The sequence below is a fragment of the Pseudonaja textilis genome, chromosome 5 (assembly GCF_049901715.1).
Source record: "Pseudonaja textilis isolate UNSWEBS1 chromosome 5, rPseTex1.2, whole genome shotgun sequence".
NCBI classification, from domain to species: Eukaryota; Metazoa; Chordata; class Lepidosauria; order Squamata; family Elapidae; genus Pseudonaja; species Pseudonaja textilis.
The window spans coordinates 43766525-43788467 of NC_141994.1; the positions used below are offsets into that span (position 1 = coordinate 43766525).

The 21943-nt window shown below is 37.8% G+C and overlaps 1 protein-coding gene across 8 annotated transcripts in view; it reads left to right on the forward strand.

The window, feature by feature from the left end:
- Positions 1-4883: 4883 nt before the first annotated feature.
- The window catches only part of CNOT4 (CCR4-NOT transcription complex subunit 4), a 63496-nt gene continuing 46436 nt past the window's right edge, over positions 4884-21943 (forward strand). For 4 of the 8 annotated variants that reach the window (XM_026697845.2, XM_026697838.2, XM_026697853.2 and 1 more), the window contains exon 1: positions 4899-5111. The gene's annotated coding sequence lies outside the window, so the exon portion shown is untranslated. Of the gene's footprint in view, positions 5112-21943 lie in introns of all 8 variants that reach the window. The other 4 variants (XM_026697869.2, XM_026697831.2, XM_026697860.2 and 1 more) reach the window with 4 other exon arrangements.

The following is a 21943-nucleotide window of genomic DNA, read 5'->3' on the forward strand; positions in this document are numbered from 1 at the left end:
GAATCGCCAAGCTGCCCTCAGCAGCTCCCTCAAAGTTTCCAGAAGTAATGTTTGCTGGGAGTTGTAGTTGGAGCTTGCTGGGGCAGGCTAGAGGTGTGAAGGATGAGAAAAGTCTTCTTACCTCTCTTGGGTAATTAAAAAGTTCTATTTAAATGAAGCAGATTATAGCGCTGCCTTTTTTCTTTTTACTCTCCTTATCAAAGTTGCAGTATTTATAAAACATGTTGGAATTAACATTTAACATATCTTTTGTCCTGTACCCTTTCTGCAGCAAAAAAATGAAAAGGTTTCCAAATTACAGTACTGTCCTGAATGAAGTTTCACACTGCAATCCTCTGTGAAGCTAGGCAAAAGTATATTCCGTTTAATTCAGTGAGATTTTATTTTGTATGTATTGGACCATTCTGCTTGGTTTTGCTAATGCTATCAAGAAAGCAGAATGTTATATAAAACATGACTTGATATGTTTATGTTTTATCAACAAGAATAAAATGCAAAACGGAAAACAGAAAAACAGACACCCAACAGTAACAAAATGTGTACAAAGAAAAAAATGACACAAACATCAAATAAGTCTAACATTGAATATACAAAAAAAAACCACCCTGGTTGGATGCTTAAAAAAAATTAAAAATCCGGATAAATTATCCTCCACTTACATAATGGGTCTGCAAATAATTCTAAGCGTTCTCATCCTTATTTAGCAAGAAAAATATATAAAAATATTTCAGATGAGTCTTTAATAAACAAATTGACCCAGCATCTAACCATAATATATATAAAGTAAAAAAAAGAACACTCAACAAATTAGCCTGAATATGACCCTAGTCTTCAAATCCCTCTGTTAATCATCTGTTATTGTTTTTAATTCGTAGCATGTCCACAACAGCTTCCAGTCTCTTATAAAGCTGTCTAGTACATTGCTTCTAATCAAAACAGTTAATTTTGCCATCACTGCTAATTCTGTCAAGTTTAAAATCCATTCTTCAACAGTCGGCATCTCTTTTCCTTTCCAGTGCTCAATGAATACAGTCATCACAGCTGTCAACATATAAAAAAATAACATCCCAAATTGTTTTTGACTGATCCATAATACCAAAAGAAAAGCTTCAGGTTTCATTAATTTTTGTATCTCAAATATTTTCTGCATTATCATGTTTATCTGGAAAGTTTTCACATATTGCAAGACCACCACATACAATAAAATATATCTGGATTTTGATTACATTTCCACCATTTGTTAGAAGTTCCTCTTATACATTTTCACTAATTTATCTGAAGTCCAATACCTATGATACATCATTTTATTTTCTTTCAAAGTATAATTCAAAGCAACTTTACTCCATTAGTCCATATATTATCTCATTTATCTAGTGTTATGTTATCCCTATTTTTTGTCCATTTTACAATACAGTATTTGACATATTTGTCTTCCAGATTCATCTTGAGTAACATTTTATATACTTTTGCAACCAAAACATAAATATCTAATTCAGATTTAACGCCTGTGAAAACAACTTTTTTTTAATCATGGTTAAATCTATTAAAAATTCTACAATAATTAATCCAATCACAAACTTTTCACTTGCTCTTGTTCTCTTGTCTTTATCTTTGGTCCCTCTTTTTCAAATATCAATAACTCCCACTATGTCATCCATTTACATCACAATAACATCTCTGTTCTATGTAGTGTTCTCAGCCAATCTTCTTTTATATTTCCACCATACACCCCAATAGATTGCCTAATAATATGATTCTTAAAACTAGGGTTAACTTTTATTTTGTCATGCCACAAATAAGCATGCCACCCAAATTTCAAATCAGAACCTTTGAGGTCTAACAATCTTGAGTTTTTTAAACATACCAAACAACAAATATAGTATAATCTAAAATTTGGCAAACCAGATCTCTTCTCTCTTTTGAATATTATAAGAGCTTGTATTTAATTCATGGGTTTTTTTTATTTTGCCAATGAATTTAGATATATCTTTCTACCAATATCAGTATGATCTGGAATAAAAATAGCCTTCCAGGTAGTACATCAATTACTGAAATTCCTCCCATCAATGACAATTCTATTTTTTGTCATCTGTTTTAATACAACTTTATCTCCTTCCATATTTTAACTTAGTTGTTTTTATATAACTTAGAATTTTCATATGTAAGAATCACCCCCAAATACTTTACCTTTTCACAACTTTAAAGTCAGTTTTACGTTCCAATTTCTTCCAATACTAGTGTTAGTGTTATTAATTTAACAACTGCAGTGATTCATTTACCAACTTTGCAAGAAGGATTGTAATATGGGGCAAAACTCACGCATCAACTGTCTAGCTTTAGCAACAGAAATTTTGGGCTCAACTGTGGTTTTAAGTCGAGAACTCCCTGTATATTTGTAGTTGTACTATACATCTATTGCTGAACCTCACTTGATAAAAAATGAAGTCAAATTGCAAGAATTTTTCTTAATAAATCCATGCTGATTTCAGCAAACCACCATCTAATTTTTTTCACAGCTTAAAGATTCAACCAGTTTACTGGTTATAAAGATTTAAGTTAATTCAAAGGAAAGTCTTTATTTTTGTTAATATCAAGCTTCAATCCTGTCCCTTCATTCTTCTGCCTGCATTTTAGAATGTAGTTATTGTTCTACTAAGATATATACTAAGATTATTAGTAAAGCCGCAGTGGTGCAGTGGTTAAAATGCAGTATTGCAGGCTACTTCTGCTGGCTGCAGTTCAGTTCTCAATGGCTCAAGATTGACTCAGCCTTCCATACTTCCAAGGTGGGTAAAATGAGGACTCAGATTGTTGGGAACATTATGCTGACTCTGTGAATCGCTTAGAGAGGGCTGTAAAAGCACTGTGAAGCAATATATAAGTCTTATTGCTATTAGAACTGAAAGAGTTTTTTAATTAAACACTCAGCAGGTTTCACAGATTAATATTAAGGCAAAAGCCCTCCCAATTATGCAACTACAATTGGCAATTGTTCACCTGGTCAGCACGATCTTGAAGATCGCAATTCTCAGTAAGGAGTGATCAGAAGGTTGAGTCTTTTACCATTTTTTCCCTTCAGCTTTGTTTTTTTAAGAATGCCTTGGTTTTAATTGCACTTTTAAATTTTTTCTAATTTTTGTATATTTTAATAGACTAGTTGCTGTTGATCTATCTTGAAACTCTTGCTGGATTTTACATTTTTTCTTTGTTCTCTCATTGTTTACCATTGAACTATAAAATACATTTACTTTCCATAAGAAAATTGCCGATGAGAATTCATTCTCCAGTAATGAAAATCACCCAATTGGACTTACACTTATATTGGATTATGTAATATGGGAAAATTCCTTTTCTTTTGATTAGTTTTCAGTTTGAGTAAAATTTTAACTTCTCTCTATGGATAATATATCTGTTTCTCTTATTCGTGGAAGGAACAGTATATTTTTCAAAATGTCTGAGATAAAGCTTTCTGGGAAATCTTTGAAAAAATAATGCTTTCTAGCTTACAGACTTTTTTTGAAGATACAAATAAAAAAATTGATGGGTTAACAATGGTTTTGAATCAAACCCAGGATGATACTCAAAAACCAGAAAATAACAGTGGGACTTAATTTGCAGTTTGATGAATTGGAATCTGATTTGTTTCTGCCATACAGGAAGAAGAAAATACCTGGTCTGAACATTACAGATTTGGCAGAAAATATTGATAAATATAAGAAATTCAGAGATAAAAGAACTGATAAGTGATGGATTGGATTTTTTAGGCAAGATCAATCCTGTTTTCAGAGATTGATTGATTGGATGCTGCAGAGACATCTACAACAAAGACTAGGGTCTAAGAAATAGGATGCAACCATTGGGGAAGCTCCCTACTAAAGTTCTAAGGAGTGTTTTCATTATTAAAAATCAAATGAGAATATTAGATCCTGGACAAATTAGAGATAACAATTGGGGTGCTTTGTAATAGATAAAAAATCTGTAGGCCTTCTACAAGCTAATTACACCAACAGATCATTAACAAAGGGCTTTGAAGTTTAACTTTGTTGATTAAACTGTTAAGTATTATAAGAACTAGATGTACTGTATAATAGGACAATTGATTGCAAATAGATGTAGACGTTTATAAATCTTAGACCTTAGTACAAGGGGAGAAGGCTATTGTTGCAATGTTTAATTTTGTTTTGTTCTTATAAAATTTGCATTTTTCCCCTTGGAGTTTTGTCTTTTAATTTTCTGTATTAAAAGAAAAAAAAAACAAAGGGAAAGTAGACTAGTAGAATAGATTGAACTGTACAGATGGTATAACCAACGCTCAGAAAGAGTTGCATTTACGGTAGTGACAGATAAATTAACATGGACTTAAAATACGTTCAACAAAGAAGTATCAATTATGTCATTGATTTCAATGGAGATAACGCTAACCATTCCCTAACTACTTCATGAAATACAGCACGTAAACTTCACCAAATTATCTTATTCCCTACTAATTTTATTTTTAAACTACATAAACAAGCCATGAGCATAGCTTTGCGTGATGTAAATCTTAAAAGGTTTTTTTTTAAATACACTGAGATAACGAAGTGAAGATTCGAAACAAAATCCAGTCGTATTTAACAGAAACCCGAGTTGATACCCAGTCCATTTACATTATAGCGTATACTTATATGAAAGGACTCATTGAAAAAAACAATTTTTTATACGGCCGATTACTACTAACACACACAAATCAGTCTCGCTGGTGGCCCAACACCTACCCTTCGAATTTAGAAAAAAGTGATCACTAAAACTACTAATCCCATCATGCTCTCGGGTTGCGTCGCATTTCTTTCTACTTTTTCCTTCCCCCGCACCAAGATACTCTCTGGTGGCTTGTGCGCACGCGTCTTGTAAGCCGCGTCCGGGGCAGGCGGGCAGTCTCACCCTAATGTAAGATGGTGGCCGGTCTGGCAGCGGAGCGCGCAGAGCCTAGAGATTACCCGTCTCTCAAATAAAGGTCGTCGGTGGAGACACTCAGCTCTATCCCCGCGATCATCAAAAAGAACCAGGGCCCGAGAGAGTATTGCCGCCCCCGCCACCAGACAGCCCCGTTGCTGTGGAACAGGGACGACGAGGTGGGTAAATGAGCGAGCAGTAGGGGCTGGGGGAGCCCGAGTTGTGAGAGCGTGGAGGCGGCTTCTCCGGGATCCTGAAGGCCTCAACTATTCTCAGTCCTCTCCCTGCCTCGGCTCCTGGGTCTCTCCTAGGGCGGAGAGGCAGGAGGAAGGCAAAGGAAGCCTATGCCAGCGGCGAGGGCCGACAGTCTTTCCCCGGCAGCGGTAGGGGGCTTCTGGGGCTTCATTGCTTGAGCCGGAGATCTCCTGGTCGGAGAGAGGATCCGACTGACCCTGGGAACCCAGGCTCCGGCTTTTTGGGGAGGGGTCCAGGAATAAATGGAGACGGAGAGACCTGTGCAGTACTTTCGTGCTTTGCATCTTCTCTTTGCATCTACTCCAGCTTTAGTAGGTGAGAGGTGGCTGGACCTGCTGCGGTAAGCGATTGGTGCTTTGGTGGGTTTCAGATGAGGTGGGGTGCAAAAAACCCGAAATAAAATAAAAACAACCCAAATCTACTTTCCCATATGTTGAAAAGAAATGGGAAGAATTCCAGTCTCCACAGTAGCAGCACGTGTGTTTGGTTGTGGGTGTCAGTTAACACCTGTATGGGTGTTTCCTCTTTTACACTATTTTTATATACCATTTGAGTTTCCCTGGATATTTTCTTAATAGGTTTTCTGTTCCTTTTATTATATGTTTCTTGGTATTCTTGAGTTAAGCAATTAGAGAAGAGATTTCACACTTCAGAGTTTTGGATTACCTTGTCTCTTTTTAAAGGGATGCTGTGGACCATCGCTCTAATGTTTCCATATAACAAATCTCTCAGAGTTTCTCCTGATTATAATGTAAGGGTAAACTAAGCAAGTTTGTCAGTAAAGAAGTCAGTTATAATGGTATATATTTTATCTGTGATGCATATTGTAATAAAAGGTGGAATTTTCATATTTAAAAGCTAGCTTAGTAATGTCACACCTATTTCAGTTTGATGGTCTTGAAGATTTATTATTTCAAGTAAATGGGCTTTTGAAAAAATTGTTATCCATATTCTGTAATGCTGTCTATTTGTTTTAAAAAATATGATTAGTGCAAAGTATAGTAAAGTATTTCCTTTTATAATAACGCTGGAATTATAAATATGTATGTAGAAGATATAAGCTATTTAATATGTCCTATGGATTCCTACTTGGTGTTTTCACAGAGAAAGTCCGATTTTTAATTCCAGGAAAACTTATATTTAAGTATCCTGAGTCACAGTATTATAAATTTTGAACTAAACCTCATGAAAATTAGCAAAGCTTCTTAGTAGATATGTAAGAATTCACTGTCAGAAACTGACTTGATAATCAATTCATGTATTGATTTAATATTAAAAAGTTTGTATCTAATCCTCGAACTCAAATAACCAAAGCAATTCAGAGCCTTTATAATTTGCTAAAAAATAAAATATGTCACAGATTTCTTAATTGTATTTATATGTCACAGAACCATGTTTAAAGTGCCCAGTGATTTAATTAAAAACAAAAACAAAACTAATGCATCTTTTAACTATGTGTGTGTGTGTGATTTTATATATATATATTTACTTGAAAAAATGAAGTAATAAAATTATTCTAGTGATTTCCAAATTTTTCTCCTAATCATATAATTTCTATGAGTCATTTTTATTCCTCTAAAATATGCTGTTTGGGTCTGAAACAGTTATTTACTCATCACAGTAAGATATGCTCACATATCAGATCAAGTATTTTTTCAATTTTTCATTTAAAAGTGTTTTCTAGTAGAAAAAAGTGAGGTAATCATATGCAGATGTTTTTGTGAATTTTTAAAATATAAATGATAGAAGAAAAAGTGCCTGCACCTTAAACTGGTACAGATTATAGAGATATCTGATTGGTTGGAGAACTGCATAATCAACTTGGATTTGAAGAAGAGTTAGAATATGCCATAAGGTTTTACTCTCTGATAGAATTACTTGAAGTTGAAAGGCAAGTAAAATTTCTCTATCACATGAGTTATTTTAATTACCGGTATAGAAAAATGCTACAAAGCATTCCAATATAAAGTTCATGCTTAAATTAATTGTTTATTAGTGCACTAGAAGATTTAGAAACATTTAATATTGAATATTCATAATTTTAGAATATGGTTTCTGATTTTTTTATAATTTATAAATCTTAGGATTGAATTCTGTCTTTTGTTAGGTGCTGATATTAATTTAGAATAAATAGGTATACAATCATCTTAACCAGAACTCAGGGAAAAAAATCTATGATTGTTACTATACAATTAATTTTCCTAAAATCTTTCATATATATAGATTCTTGCTGCTATCTACTTGTGTTGCTGCTAACCTGTGATTTTCCTAAAATCTTTAATATGTATAGATTTATGTGCAACTTTAGACATTTCTTTTTTACGTATGAAAATTCTAGAATTTAAGATTTGCTTCATATCATTTATAGTATAACTGAAAAACAGAATTGGAAGGTGCCGTGAGGTCTTTCAGTTCAACCCCCTGATCAAATAGGAGACCCTATAGTATTTCAAGCAAATGGTTGTCCAGTCTCTTCTTAAAATGCTTTAGTGGTGGAGCACCCACAATTTCTGAAGACAAGCCATTCCACTGGTAAATTGTTTACACTTTCAGGAAATTTCTCCTTATTTCTGGGTTGCTTCTCTCCTTGATTGGTTTCTATTCACTGTTTCTTGTCTTTCCTTCTGGTACTTTGGAAAATAGGTTGAGCTCCTTTTCTTTGTAGCAGTTCCTCAAATATTAGAACACTACTATCAAGTCACCCTAGTCCTCCTTTTCACTAGAAGAGACTAGACAAATCCACTTCCTGAAACCATCGTTCTTATATTTTACCCTCCAGCACCCTAATCATCTGTGTTGCTCTTTTCTGCACTCTTTCTAGAGTTTCTACATCTTTTTTATAACAAAACTGGATGCAGTATTCTAAGTGTGGTCTTACTAAGGCTTTATAAAGCGTTACTAATATTTCATGTGATCTTGATTCTATCCCTCTAGGATGGAATTGGCTTTTTTGGCTGCTGTTGCATATTGTTGGATCATATTTAAATGATTGTCCACTAGGATTCCAAGATCCTCACAGTTACTGCTATTGAGTCAGGTTTCACCTAATCTGTACCTGTACATTTGATTTTCCTTGCCTAAATATAGAACTTATTTTTCTTATTGAATTTCATTTTGTTAGATATGGCCTTGTATTCAGGTCTGTCAAGATCCTTCTGTATCTTGAGCCTATCTTCTGGATTATTGACTGTTCCCTCCAGCTTGGTGTCATCTCATTTTAATAAGTTTACCTTCTATCCCATTGTCTAAACCATTTATGAAGATATTGAAGAGTATTAGGCCTAAGACAGAGTCTTGAAGTACCCCTCTGCACTGGTGGTCCTCAATTTATGATTACAATTGAGTCTAAAACTTGTGTTGCTAAACAAGGAAGTTGTTAAATAAATTTTGCCCCATTTTGCAATCTTTCTTGCCACAGTTATGTGAATCACTGAGGTTGTTAAGTTAATAACATGGTTAAGTGAATCTGTCTTATTGATTTTGGAGATCAGACCCTGTGACATTGCAGCCATCCTAAATGTGAACGAGTTGCTAAGTATCTGGATTTTGATCACATTACTATAGGGATGCTGCAACAGTCCTAAGTGTGAAAAACGGTCATAAGTCACTTTGTTCAATGCTGTTATAACTTTGAACAGTCACTAAATGAACTGGTGTAGGTCGAGGATTACATGTACTTCTCTCCATGTAGATGCGGTTTCATTAAAAAGACTACATGTTGAGTGTGGTTGGTCAGCCAGTTACGGATCCATCTAGTGTTGATGCTGTCTAACCCACATTTTTCTTTCTTTCAAGTGGTAGATTATGGTCTACTTTATCAAATGCCTTACTGAAGTCCAAGCAAATTATATCCACAGCATTTCACAATTTTGTTTATATTGTCAAAGAACACAACAAAATTTGTCTGGCATGATCTGTTTTTGACAAATCTGTGTTAGTTTCTGGTTATGATTTTGCTTGCCTCGAGGTAGTCATAGAAGAATACCTTTTCCAGAATCTTCTTAGATATTGATATCAGGCTGATGAGGCTGTAATTTCCTGAATCCATTCCCCACTCCCTTTTTTTTGAAGATGGGAACCACATAAACTCTTTTCCAGTCATCTGATAGTTCCCCAGCGCTCCAGGGTCTTTGAAAGATCTGGTTCAGTGGTTCTTCTGTCAATTCCTTCAGAATCTTGGGGAATTTTGGGTGTAAGTGGTCCTGGTGATTTGAACTTGTCTAGATTGGATAGGTGTTCACTTACTATTTTCTTGCTTACTTTCACTTGCATTCCTAATCTGCATTTTATGGTATATTTTTTTAATCAGTTGGATTGTTTTTTTTCTTTTTGTGTAAAGACAGATGCAAAAAATGAGTTAAGCAATTCTGCTTTCTCCTTGCTGCTTGTTACCACCGTGCCATTTTCTCCCATCAATGGGCCAATGGTTCCCTTGGTTTTTTTCTTATTTTTTATGTTTTGTTTTTACAAAAAACCTTTTTTGTTATTTTTGACATATGTCTCAAACCTTAGTTCATTTTGAGCCTTAACTTTCCTGACTTCATCTTTGCAGGTTCTGGCTATTTGCTGATATTCTGCCTTAGTCATGTGTCCCTCTTTCCACTTTATATATTGTCCTTTTTATCTTTCAGTTTATCAGGGAGTTCTTTGTGTAGATCTCTTATTTATTCTTCTTCATTGGAATTGTGCTAGACTGGGTTTTTATTATCTCATTTTTCAAAATTTCCCAAGCTTCTTGAGTTATTTTCCCTTTGAAGATTTTCATCCATGGAATCCTTCCCAAGTTTTATCGTAAGTCTTGAAATCAGTTATTTTAAAGTCCAAGATTTTTTTATATTCCTTGTGCTTGCATAATTCTGAATTACAATATTGCATGGTCACTCCCCCGCCATCCCCCAATCTCTCTTATTGAGAGTTAAGGTGGGTATGGCTGACTCTCCAATTCCTTTCTCTACATTTTTGGGGACAAGTTATCTGCTATATTTTCCAGGAATCTGTTTGATTTTCTATTATGAGTTCCTCAGAATGTAATTACTCTTTTACTTTGAAAGGAATAGTAGAAGTTTATTTATCTTATAAATATTTTGCTTGAAATAGAGCATATATGTCTTTATTGAACAATTGTCCATTTAGATTTATTATTTGGTTTAAAAAGGTTTATAATTGTTTTCACTATCCAGTCCTTTACTTATGAGCACAGTTGGGACCAGAAACTTCCATCATTAAGCAGTGTGATTGTTAAGTGTTGCATCATATGGCCACACCCATTTTACACCCTTTTTTGCTGCAGTTGTTAAGCGAATCACTCCAATAAGTATGACATCATATGACTGCAACTTGAGACTTTCCCTGCCAGTTTCCTCATTCACTTTGCTTGCCAGAAGCTGACCGGGAAGATCACAAATGTCCAAGGTGACATGACCTGGGTCATTGCAACTGTCATAAATGTGAACAGATTGCCAAATGCCTAATCAGGCAAGCTGTGTTGGTTGTAATTCTGAAAACCTGTACTAAATAATTTTTTCATCACATTGTAACTCTGTACAGTTACTAAAGGAATGGTCATAGGTTGAGGACTACCTGTATAAGTCTTTATATCACGCTCTACATTTGGTTCATTAGGAAATTTATAGTCATGGCATCTCCTTCAAAACAGATCTTGTCCTCTTAAGCCCAACCCCCAGATCATGGCCTGTTCAGACACAGGCAGCGGGCAAATGTGTATGTGAAGCTCCCCTCATTTGAGCAGCAGCCGGTTGCCCGTGCACATGAAACTCTTCTCACGCGAGCGGCGATCATCTTGCCCTTGCGCACAAAGCCCCACCCCCCTTGCCATGCAGTGGATGCAATAATATGTACCCTGATCCGTGTTCAGTGTGTTGATGATGAGCTTTTTCTCACCTGTGATCCAGCTTGTCTCCCAGCTGACTTTTATATCCAAAGTTTAACTAAACCAGTAGACCCTTTAAGATTTGTAATAACATAAGACCACTAATAGGCAATTATGTCAACAGTAATGTCAGTATTAAGAGTAGAATTAAAGTGGAATCACCAGCCACTAACATCCAGTAAAGAGTTTCTGAATTCTTCAGATTGCTTAAGTGTCTTAGAGAGAACCACTTGATGGTGTCTTCTACCCTAAATAGATGAAATGGCTATAATTCCAAACTCTTTTAAAAAGCAGTGCCTAAATAATAATTGGGTGGTAATAAATTCCTCTACTTCCACATCTACTTTAGATGGTACAAGAATAGGAAATCAGTTTTACCTATCAGGATTTTACTACTAGTCATGGGATAATCGGTCTAGAAAATTAGTAATCAAACAAAAATATTGAATACTTTCTAAACTCACACAATTTATTGAGAAGTTTGACCTACTGTAGAGTAATTGCACTACTAGTCTCCACATTATTCTTGAGATATTTGTTTTTTACTGAAGATTTCCATGTATATGGATCGTAATTTAGATTTATGGTATACATTATAATTTTTTTAAACAATATTAGGAACTATATTTGTTTTGTTTAGAACAGTGAAGTATTCAGGAGGAACTGATAAAAGGCAATTTCATATCATTCTATAATTGTGATATGTTTTTTCTGGTTTGGAGTTAGACATGTGTAGATATAATAAATAGTTAAGGGTTATAGATTGTAATCAGAACGTTGAGTTGTTCACAGCAACTTTGGTAATAAGAGTACCTTTTTGAGTTTTATTCATTTGCTGGCTTTAATCCTTCTTGACAGACTTTTATCTTTTAACAGTCAATTACATTTGACTAAATTTTGATTTAGGCTTTTGCAGAGTAGGACAATGTAGAGCTGGAGAAAGAATAGTGAATGAAGCTAGAAAATCTGGCTGTATCATTCCTGTTTTGTTTTGGATATACTTCACAATTCTATTCAAGATGCTAAATGATCTGAGACTTTGGCTTTGGTACTTATCTGGTGTTTTCAACTAGATCCTTCAAACTTGGGCAATATAATTCTAGTTCAGGGATGAGGCTTTCTGCAGAATAGAATTTAATCTATGAAATGTACCAGGTTTATTAGAAAACATTGTTGGCTAATATAAGATTATAACTATACTGGTAGATTTCTAAAAATTATATTATTTTATATTTTGTATATTTAAAAATTTATAAACAATTATTAGATGTATATTTAAATATATAAAATATCTAATATGTTTGGGTTTTCTAATATTATATTTTATAATATATTTTAAAGATTATAGAAGACCTTACAAGTTTTTTTTTCCCCATCATGGTCTGAATGGATACTGTTGGAAGATGGTTTTTAGCATGTTGAGATTTGCTGTTCTTGATTGAATTATAGAAGAGCCTCTCAAGATCATCTCCTGAGTGGGCCAATCAGAGTGGTTTACCATCTGGTTCATGCAGCTTATATTTTATCCTGAGCTGTCAGTGTATCTGGGAAAGTATGAGAGGCTTCAGAGGCCCTTTCCTTTATTTGGACATAGAGAGCTGGTCTTGGGGGATTGGAGCCAACAGTGGTGGTGGTTAGATTGGAGGCTGTGGCGCTGGAAGCTGGATTGTTGGGTTACTCGTTTAAGGATCTACTGCTTTGTACAGGACATATTCTGGTTGTTTGGCAGAGACTGGTACCATGGCAGTAGGAAGGGCGCTAGAACTGATGATGAACAAGCTTCTATCAGTTTGCAAAGAAGATGGAGCTACAAAGTGAGCTGGATGGTATCAGGTATTAGAAAAGATCTACTTATTCATCAGGGTCATGGGGGGATTATGTTTTCATTGTAGCAGATACAATACTGCATTGGGATGGCTGTGGCTCTGCAATCCCTTTCCCCCATGTGATTGGATAACCATTTTACCTCTGTCCGGCTAGAGTTGGAAGACATTGAAAAAGTCACCTCTGTATGAGTTCATTTAATGATAGTGACTGGGATTTAAGAAGATCTTACTGAGGATTGGATTGAGAATCAGACTTGATTTAATAGACTTAGTGGGCTTCTGATTGTGACTGATTCTGTCTATCCTCACAGTGAGAGCTGGAAAGGAGAAGCTTGAAATCATTTAGTTGTATGATTAGGTGCCTCAACAAGAGGTCTGGTTGAAGGCATTGGAGGATTTGTATGTGGATTCTTGATTGTCCAGATGTGTTGAGTGTTATGCAGAAGTGCCCCTGGTATTAGCGTACCACTCAGTTGACTGGTTATAGATTGTGTCAGGTGAGGGGCTATGGGTTAGAATATGGACCTCTATGGACAGGGAAGGCTGGAGGGCTCTGAAGAAATGTGGGCAGGCTATAAGATTTCAATACCGATGAGTAGGGGAAAATATGATGGTAGATAGAAGGTGGGCCACCCACAGGACAATCTATATATTGTGCTGTTCCAGCCTTCTGAACTTGCTCCCAAGCCACAGATGGCAGATTTCAAGACCCTGGCTGGTTGTCAGCTACTGCTGGTGAGTGCCAGATCAAGCCACCCTTATTCATGATTTAATTGTTGATGAAAAAGTTGATCTGGGGTGCATTATCAAGAACTGGCTAGGCCAAGAGGAAAAGTTCCCCTCTCTGAGATCTGTTTGACTGGTTTCCAGGTATGGCACCAGACAAGATCCCAGGATAGAGGAGATGGGATGGTGTTGGTCATATGAAATATTTGAAGGGATCCATGAATCCTGCTCTTTAGATTGCCAGATGTAGGACACTTATTAAGTTGGGTGCCAAGTGAGATCAGTTGGGATTGTTGCTATTGGAGCAGACCCCCTGCTGCATAGCTACCTTCTTAACTCACCAGTGGCTGGGCTGGTGATGGAGTTCTCTGGGATTATATCTTGGAGGATTTTAATTTGCACAGAGTAAAAGAATTCATGGATGCCATTGCAAGAGCATATCCCAAATTATCCATGTAACTTAATAATGGTAATACACCTGACCTATTTGTTGTTGTTTTTTTAATTGGTCCCTCCTTTGTGAGTATAATACTGAAATTCATCTATAGCAGAGGTCGCCAACCAGTGGTCCATGAGAAAATGTTGGTGGTCCGCAGCCACCTGTGTCTGCAACGGGTGATACCGCCGGCAGAGTGACTGATGCATGCGGGGAAGGAGGGTAGCGCACGAGAGATTGCAGCATCGGAGCCCTTCATGGGTGTTCCCTGGCCTGCGAGGAGAGGGCACAATCTCCCACGCCTCTCTCCTCAGGACTGGAAACCGCTTTCTGCCCCTCTGGCAGCTGCCAAGCCTCCTCCCACTGTGCTTCTCTTCGTCCTCGCCAGAAGTGCTCACACGCCCAGCAGGAAGGAGGAGGCTTGATGGGTGCCAGAGGGGCAGTATTTAAAAATACAAAAACGGTAAAAAGCAATAAGACACCAAAAATATCCAGATTAAATATACATAGGAACAAGCAGAGTTGAGTTCTAGTTTAGAAGAGATAGAATCTTCTCCATTCCAAATAATATGGGATACATTTGGATCCCTCAGAAGTTAGTAGGTGGGAGAGTAAAGATCGAAAATAGATTTGACAGGTATGTGTATCTGTGATAGTCACATTGCAGCCCTGATGGTGGTATTGTGATTCGAAAGACATTAGGAATAAATATAAATTAGTCAAATCTTCCCAAATCTTCCCAAAATGTTTAGCACCAGAACATTTTGATAGATTTCTAGCTGCTGGTGGAGACTGACTCTGAGGTAGAGGAGGAACAGCCGACAGGGAGTGGAAGTGTGGCTCTGGAGGTTGTGGAGGAGGCTGAGGAAGGGCAGAGGCTGGCTGAGCAGTCAGAGGAGGACCCAGGTCCATCCCCTATCCATCCTAGGGCACGCAGGGAGGAGAGGATAAAGGAGAGACGTGGTCTACTCAGGAGGAGAGGGTCTTGATCCTCTTCATGGGCTGCAGCTGTGACAACTGAATAAGAGTACGGACCTGCGTATGGGTGAACGCTGGAAACAAAGTGTTGAAATATTTATAGTTGATGGTTCCTCTCGAGTTTGGCGTCCTTCCCAGTGTGTGTTATCTGTGGATGTCCTCCAGCCCTTATCTTGCCTGGTTTGTGTTACTTTTTCCCTTCTTCTTGTAACTGTTTGTGTGGGAGTTTTTTGGCTTCCATCAAGAATATTTGGAGCTTGGAAGCAAAGTGAAGGAATAAAAGGGGCTTCACCTGTTTTCTGTGACTGTGTTTGTTTTGTATCCCACCCTGGGTCATCACAAACGGTTCGTTTTAGAGTTAGGAATTAGATTGCAAATATATGGTCTTAAGATGGCAGTGAAGTTATCCCAAACCCCAAAGAAGGCATCCAGGCCAAAATGTTTAATAGAAAAATGTAATAAGGAATTCACAATTTCATCAGTTTAGTCCACCCACAAGTTGGTTTAGAAGACCAACAATCTCCATTGTAAGGTTTAGGTTGAGATAATATATTTATATTTTATCTCTGTCTCTAGAGATGAAAGAGATATATAGAAAAAAGAAACAAGAAGGCTCACTAAACTGGAGTTTGCTGCTAGAGAAGCAATAACCCCATCCATATATGTGCTCATAAATACCTGAATTGGGCCAGATGGGAATGGTAAGTTTCCAGAGTAAATGGAAGGCTAGAATATAGATACTGTATATTTTTGTCTTTAAGATTTATGAAGACACTAGCTGGATAACTGTGCTTCGTGATGAAACTATGTGATTGGGCTATGCAGGAGCCTGGGCTTTCTTCCTTTCCTTTCCTTTCCTTTCCTTTCCTTTCCTTTCCTTTCCTTTCCTTTCCTTTCCTTTCCTTTCCTTTCCTTTCTCCTCTCCTCTCCTCTCCTCTTTCCATTCCTATCTATCTATCTATCTATCTATCTATCTATCTATCTATCTATCTATCCATCCATCCATCCATCCATCCATCCATCCATCCATCCAGCAAAAGTGTTATAAAATATAATCCGCCAACTGCTGTCCCAAAGGTGCTTTTTTTCAAGAGGCAACTGGACTTTCTGATTTTTCTTTGAAGAAGTTTTGCTTCTCATCCAAGGAGCTTCTCCAGCTCTGACTGGATGGTGGGTAATAAAAATACTACAACTTTTTTTCCCCCTTTTTTATTTATTTATTTTATACATCCACAGATGGTAGCTTCACCCCATTGGCCGATGATTTAATAGTAGATAAATATAGAAAAGAAATGTAATTGAATAAGAGTAAAGAGAAATAATGAGAAATTTGTTAAAAGGAATTTATGTGTCTATATGGAAATGGGGTAAATTAGAAGTATGTGATATAAAATAATGTTTTACCTGCCTTGTAAAGATTTATAATGGAAAGAGGTTTTATGTTTTTATGTTTAATGATGTTTTGTTTGTCTTTAAAATTAATAAAATCTGTTTCAAAAAAAAATACAACTTTTGATGCCAAAGTAGCTTCCTGTTGAATCCATTTAGAGAGCCGTTGAGGCATCTTTGTAATTATCTTTGAAATCCTATCAGATCTGGTCCAGATCTTGGAAACCTAATAAAAGGGAGGATAAAACTCTGGCGGAGGATAAAGATTCTAGGAAGGAACCTAGCAGACATATTCTGTGATTGTAGCAACTACCCTTCCATATACATGAAGACAGATTGTGATTGAGTGTTAGGTTGAGTGGAACAAATTGCCCAGCAAAGTCCTAAGTTCCTCTCTTTTGGATGTGTTCATATGGGGCTAGATAGCAATCTGTATGGGATGCTCTTTTAGATTCCTGCAATGAGCAGAGGATTGGACTTAATGACCCAAATGAAATAAATTGTTTGCTTAAATGTGTGCTTTAATTTACTTGTATTATTCTCTATCCTGGAAAATTTTCTTCTAACCTAGCCAGAACAGAAGAGAGTGCAAATTAAATTAAGCCTTTTCTCCATTGGATATGGAGAGAATTACTGGATACCCAACAGTATATATAACACATATTATTAAAAAGAGAACTTCAGAAGAAATGATCTGTCAAAAAAGTGCAGGTTGATGATAGGAATGGCTGCTTAAAGGAGATAATTCGCTTAAAAGATGTAAACTTTTTCCTTTGTTGTGGATGTGAATTTTATTTAAAATGTTCTTTTTTTGCAAGATAAGATGATTAAAATATTATAAATTGAATAACAAGGTAATGCTATGGAACCCAAGCAGCATGACCAAGCAGCAGGCAGTTAGTTACACTGAGTTCTGACATGACTTTTCACATCTCTTCTAGCTCTTGATTCAGTTCTAAGTACTTCAGCTATCCTATTACTTTTAAGAAAGTGGAAAAAAATATTTTCTGCTATACCTGTCCATGGTGCTGCGTCTTACTGTTCCTATATATGAATGGTTTTAACCAGCTTTTTCTTTTGCTATTGGAGAAGCAACTATTTCGTGAAGGGATTTTGTCATTTTGTTTTAGAACTAGTGGTAATGACAGTTAATATTCAGTAAATAACACAAACACATTTCATGTCCAGGATGTAGAATTTAGAGTATTTTAGTAATTATGCTGATTGGGATTGAAGTTTAGTTATATTAAAAAGATTATAGGCTCCTTAATCTCTAATCAAGTCAATATATAGATTACGTATGTGTTTATTTTATTTTATTCCATGGTTCTTTTGAAATCTTAATGTTTTATGTGCCTGATAAGAAACTTCACTAACAGTTAAGGTTAGTGAACCATTAGAGAACATGATTCTTATTAGGCATTGTTATGCAATTAACTATTAGTTTAAGTTAGAATCTGGTTGGAGTCTGACCATGTCAAAGACTGTATAATTAAATGGATGCAGAATTTGAATATAGTAGATATGCAACAATGGGAATTTCAGTGAAAGAGTATTAAATCTACTTCAAATATTATGCTTTAACAAAATTAGTATAAAATGTTATTTTGTTAGTATTTTAGTCTAGTTTTGATTGCTAACATGGGCAATTCATTTTCTAAAATATTTCAGAAATGTAATAAGCAGGTTGTAATTATTTTTACATGTGGTAGCAATGCTACAAATGCTAACAGCTTTGGAAAATGGTTTATATTAGAATGGAACAAAATTTGAAAATTGAATTCCCACTGCAATCTTAGATATATTAAATGTTAGATTACATCAGGTAAATTTACTTAATTTCTGATATACTGAACAAGATTTTAGGTATTAATTTATGCCTGGTTAAGCTGAGTTTCAAGCAGAATAGGGATTTTTAATTCTTCAAAAATGATACAAGATAAGTGATGGCGAACATATGGCACACAGAGCCACTTCTGCTGGCACATGAGAGGTCGCCCGGAAGAGCCCCACTGCGCATGCACACAGCCAGCTGATTGTTGGGTATCTTTCGTGCATGCACAGGGAGAGACGTATGCATGGTAGACGCGCGTGCATGCACAGAGGCATGCAGTATGGGCATTGGTAGAGGTTACCCTGAACGCCCTTTCTGTCTATGCTGCGAGAGACCCCAGGATGGGTTGACTCGTTCCTATGATGTCATTTAGCTGAGTCTGTACTAAAATATAAAAGCCAGTCCCCGGGAGAGACCCCAGCTTTGGCGAAGATACTTGACAAACTGAAAGGTGCCTCTGAAAGCACAAAATGAATACAGAAATATGACTTACCTTCTCCGGACGAATCAAGGGAGGGGCTGGGCTCTCTCGCAGCATAGACAGAAAGGGCATTCAGGGTAACCTCTACCAACGTCCATTCTCCTCCATGCTGCATCGAGAGCCCAGGATGGGACATACCAAAGCTCCAAGTAATCCGAGTAGTAATCCGAGTACCAAGAAATCCAAATAGTCCCAAGCTGTTTCTTCTTATTTCTTTTTTCACTTTCTCTTCCTGGGGTTTTACTATTTTGTTGCGATGTTTCAGTTAAGATGTATCTTTTGGAAGTCTTGTTGAGATTTTGCTGTAAATTCTTTTTAATTCCAGGCAGTCTCCTCCCTTCCAGATCCTGCCCTTTTATTCTTTTTCTCTCCTTTCCTGTTTTCAAAAGCTTTTAATTATCCAGAAATCTTTATTATCCCTTTGACTTTTTATTTTCAGCATTAAATGCCTATTAATGTCAAAGTGGATTTTTTTCCAATTTCTTGCTTAAGTCGCTTAGCTGTCAGTATAGGAAGAGGAGAAAAAAAAACCAAATCCTTTCCCTTTTCTCTCTCCTTCGCAGCTTAGAAATCTTCTTAGGGAACAATGTTATTGTTTTTTTTAATAGTTTCAATTCCAGGGTACCTTATTTGTTGCTTTTGCTGTTTGACCCGGTCAACCAAAACTTTCTCTTCTTATCTTCCTCCTGCACATTCTTTTCCAGTCAAATTCTTCTTTGTGGTGGCCATTTCTGACCACCGCTACAACCGCCTTCGGGAAAGGGAGTAATGGCCAGCTGCGGAGGAGAGATGCGGCTCTCCTCAACCCTGCAGGCAGTCTCCCCCTTCTTCACCACCTCTACGAGGTGGCTTAGCCCCGAAATCAGTTGGCTCGGGGTGCTCCAGCAGCGAGCACGGATCGAAACCACACAGAGACGCGGTCTGTTGCTGAAGCAGCTCAAACTGGAGTCCCATTATGTGGGCCATTCTTACTGTTTGGAGGCTGAATGGAGCCTTCAACTGAGTGAGGAAGCAATGCAAGGCCAGGTCCTTTACACCCTTCATACCTTCCACTTGGGCTGGGTTGACAATGGGGAGAAGAAGAACGGCTAGACTTTGTGCCTGCTGGCCTGTCAGGGAGCAGGTCAGGTGGGGCTGGCTGGCTGGTTGGGGAGGGGGGCAATCATTAGGTGACTGCCGCTGCTTCAGTGGGGAGGATGAGGAGAAAAATGGCTCCTGCCCCCTTCCCCCACTGCCACCCCTAACAGCTTAAATGATCCAACTAAAACAGGGATTGCACGCTCTCTCTCTCTCTCTCTCTCTCTCATACAAACACACACACACACAGTTTGGAAAGCCCTCCACGCCCTTCTTCATCTGCACTGGCAGTTGCAATGGTTCAGTGCCTGTCTGGCAGGGCGCTCAGGTAAGCCGGTGTGGGCCATGGGGAGCCTCTCCGCACCCCCCCGCCTTGCTTCGTATTTCACTCCCCATTGCCTCGTTGCTCAGGCGGCTCCTGCCTCTCGCTTTGCTGCCAGCAGCTTGCCTGAAGATCGCACTCTCTCTCTCTCTCTCTCTCTCTCTCTCTCTCTCTCTCTCTCACACACACACACACACACACACACACACACAGTTTAGAGAGCCCCTCCTTCCATCTCTCTCTCTCTCTCCATTTGCATGCAAGCTCCGTGGTACAACAAGGTCTCATTAAGTAGTTAAGTGGAAAGTAGTTTTGGGGGGGAACCGCCAAACACTGAGAATGAAAGTTTTTGGCAGGTTTTTCAGCAGCTGTCAAGATGGCACCACTATCTATTGAGTGGAATTGCGGGAGAACAGGGGGAGAGCAGTGGTGGTAGCACTGATGAAATGAAAGGCAGAAGCTTGCAGGCCACGCTTTTCCAAGCATAGGGAGCCGACTCCTATGCCATCGGTGGAAGAGGAGGAAGAAGAGGTGGCATTGTTGGCTGCAGCCATGCAATCCAAGGTGGCAGATTCACCATCCCGGCCCTCTTCATCAGGTGCTTCTGCTCCCCAGGGGTTCATTGGCAGCAGAAGCGCCTTATCCTTTTTACATGCCTGTTAGGAATGTCCAGTGCAGGGTAAGAGGCGCGCCAGACAGGAAGCGGTTGCGCTCCCATGGCAGAAGTGGGGGGCTGCGCTGGCGTGTTCTCAGTGGTGGGCTGGGGGGATGCTTCATTGACACTCTTCGGTTTCCGGCATGCGTGTGCCCACTGGCCAACTGGTCTTCACATGTGCATGCATGCCAGAAACCGGAAGACCAGTTGGCTGGCTGCTCTTCTGGTTTCCAGCACGCGCACTCCCGTTTCAGCACTCAGTACCGAAAAGGTTCGCCAACACTGCCTTAGGTTTTATTTAGGTTCTAGAAAAGCTGATCTGCTAGCATAGCCATAGGTATTTCTGTCCCTTATATGCCCAACCTAAAACCTAAGTAAAAAAAAGATTTAGATAATCCACTTCTTCTAGGCCATTCTGTAACTGAATTCCTTCTTAAATTTTCCTAAACTTAATTCAACCTAGTGGTGTGCAATATTTGACTACTAGGAGTGCTTTGCATTTAGTGCTGGGTACCCTCTCTGTACCTTTCAGATGCTCCTTTAAAAGACATCCTTGCAAGGGCCACCGTATTTCTTCAGCTTTCAGAGCTACCATGGGAGTCCAGAAGAAGGCATAGCATAAGGAGCAGTTGACAAAAAGACTATATTAATGATGGATCAGAAGCATCCTTATCTGCTTTTCATCTAAATACTATACACTATTAATTAAATACAGTCCTCCACTTCTCTGGATGTATTAATTCTCCATGGGATCACACAATGAGATCACACTTTCCCTTCTCTTACTTTCACAGATAAAATATCTTCCATTCATTAATTCATACAGATCACTGTTAATTCTTGTCGCATATCCAGGGGTTCCTGGATATTGGTTTCTATCACATATCATTGTTTTAATCAATTGAAGTTTCCCATAATACAGGGATGCGCAACTACTTTCCCCAGTGGTCCATATGTGAATGCAACTGTTGTGGAGGGCCAAACCAATGGAGTCACTGCAACATTCCCTTTAGGCTTTCTGTTTCAAACCTGGAAAGAGTTCTTTTGCTATCTTATTGTGACCACATTGCCAATATATAAGCAGTAGAAAGGCAGGTTGATGGTTTATGTAGTTTGAGTTGGTTTAACAATAACATTCAGTT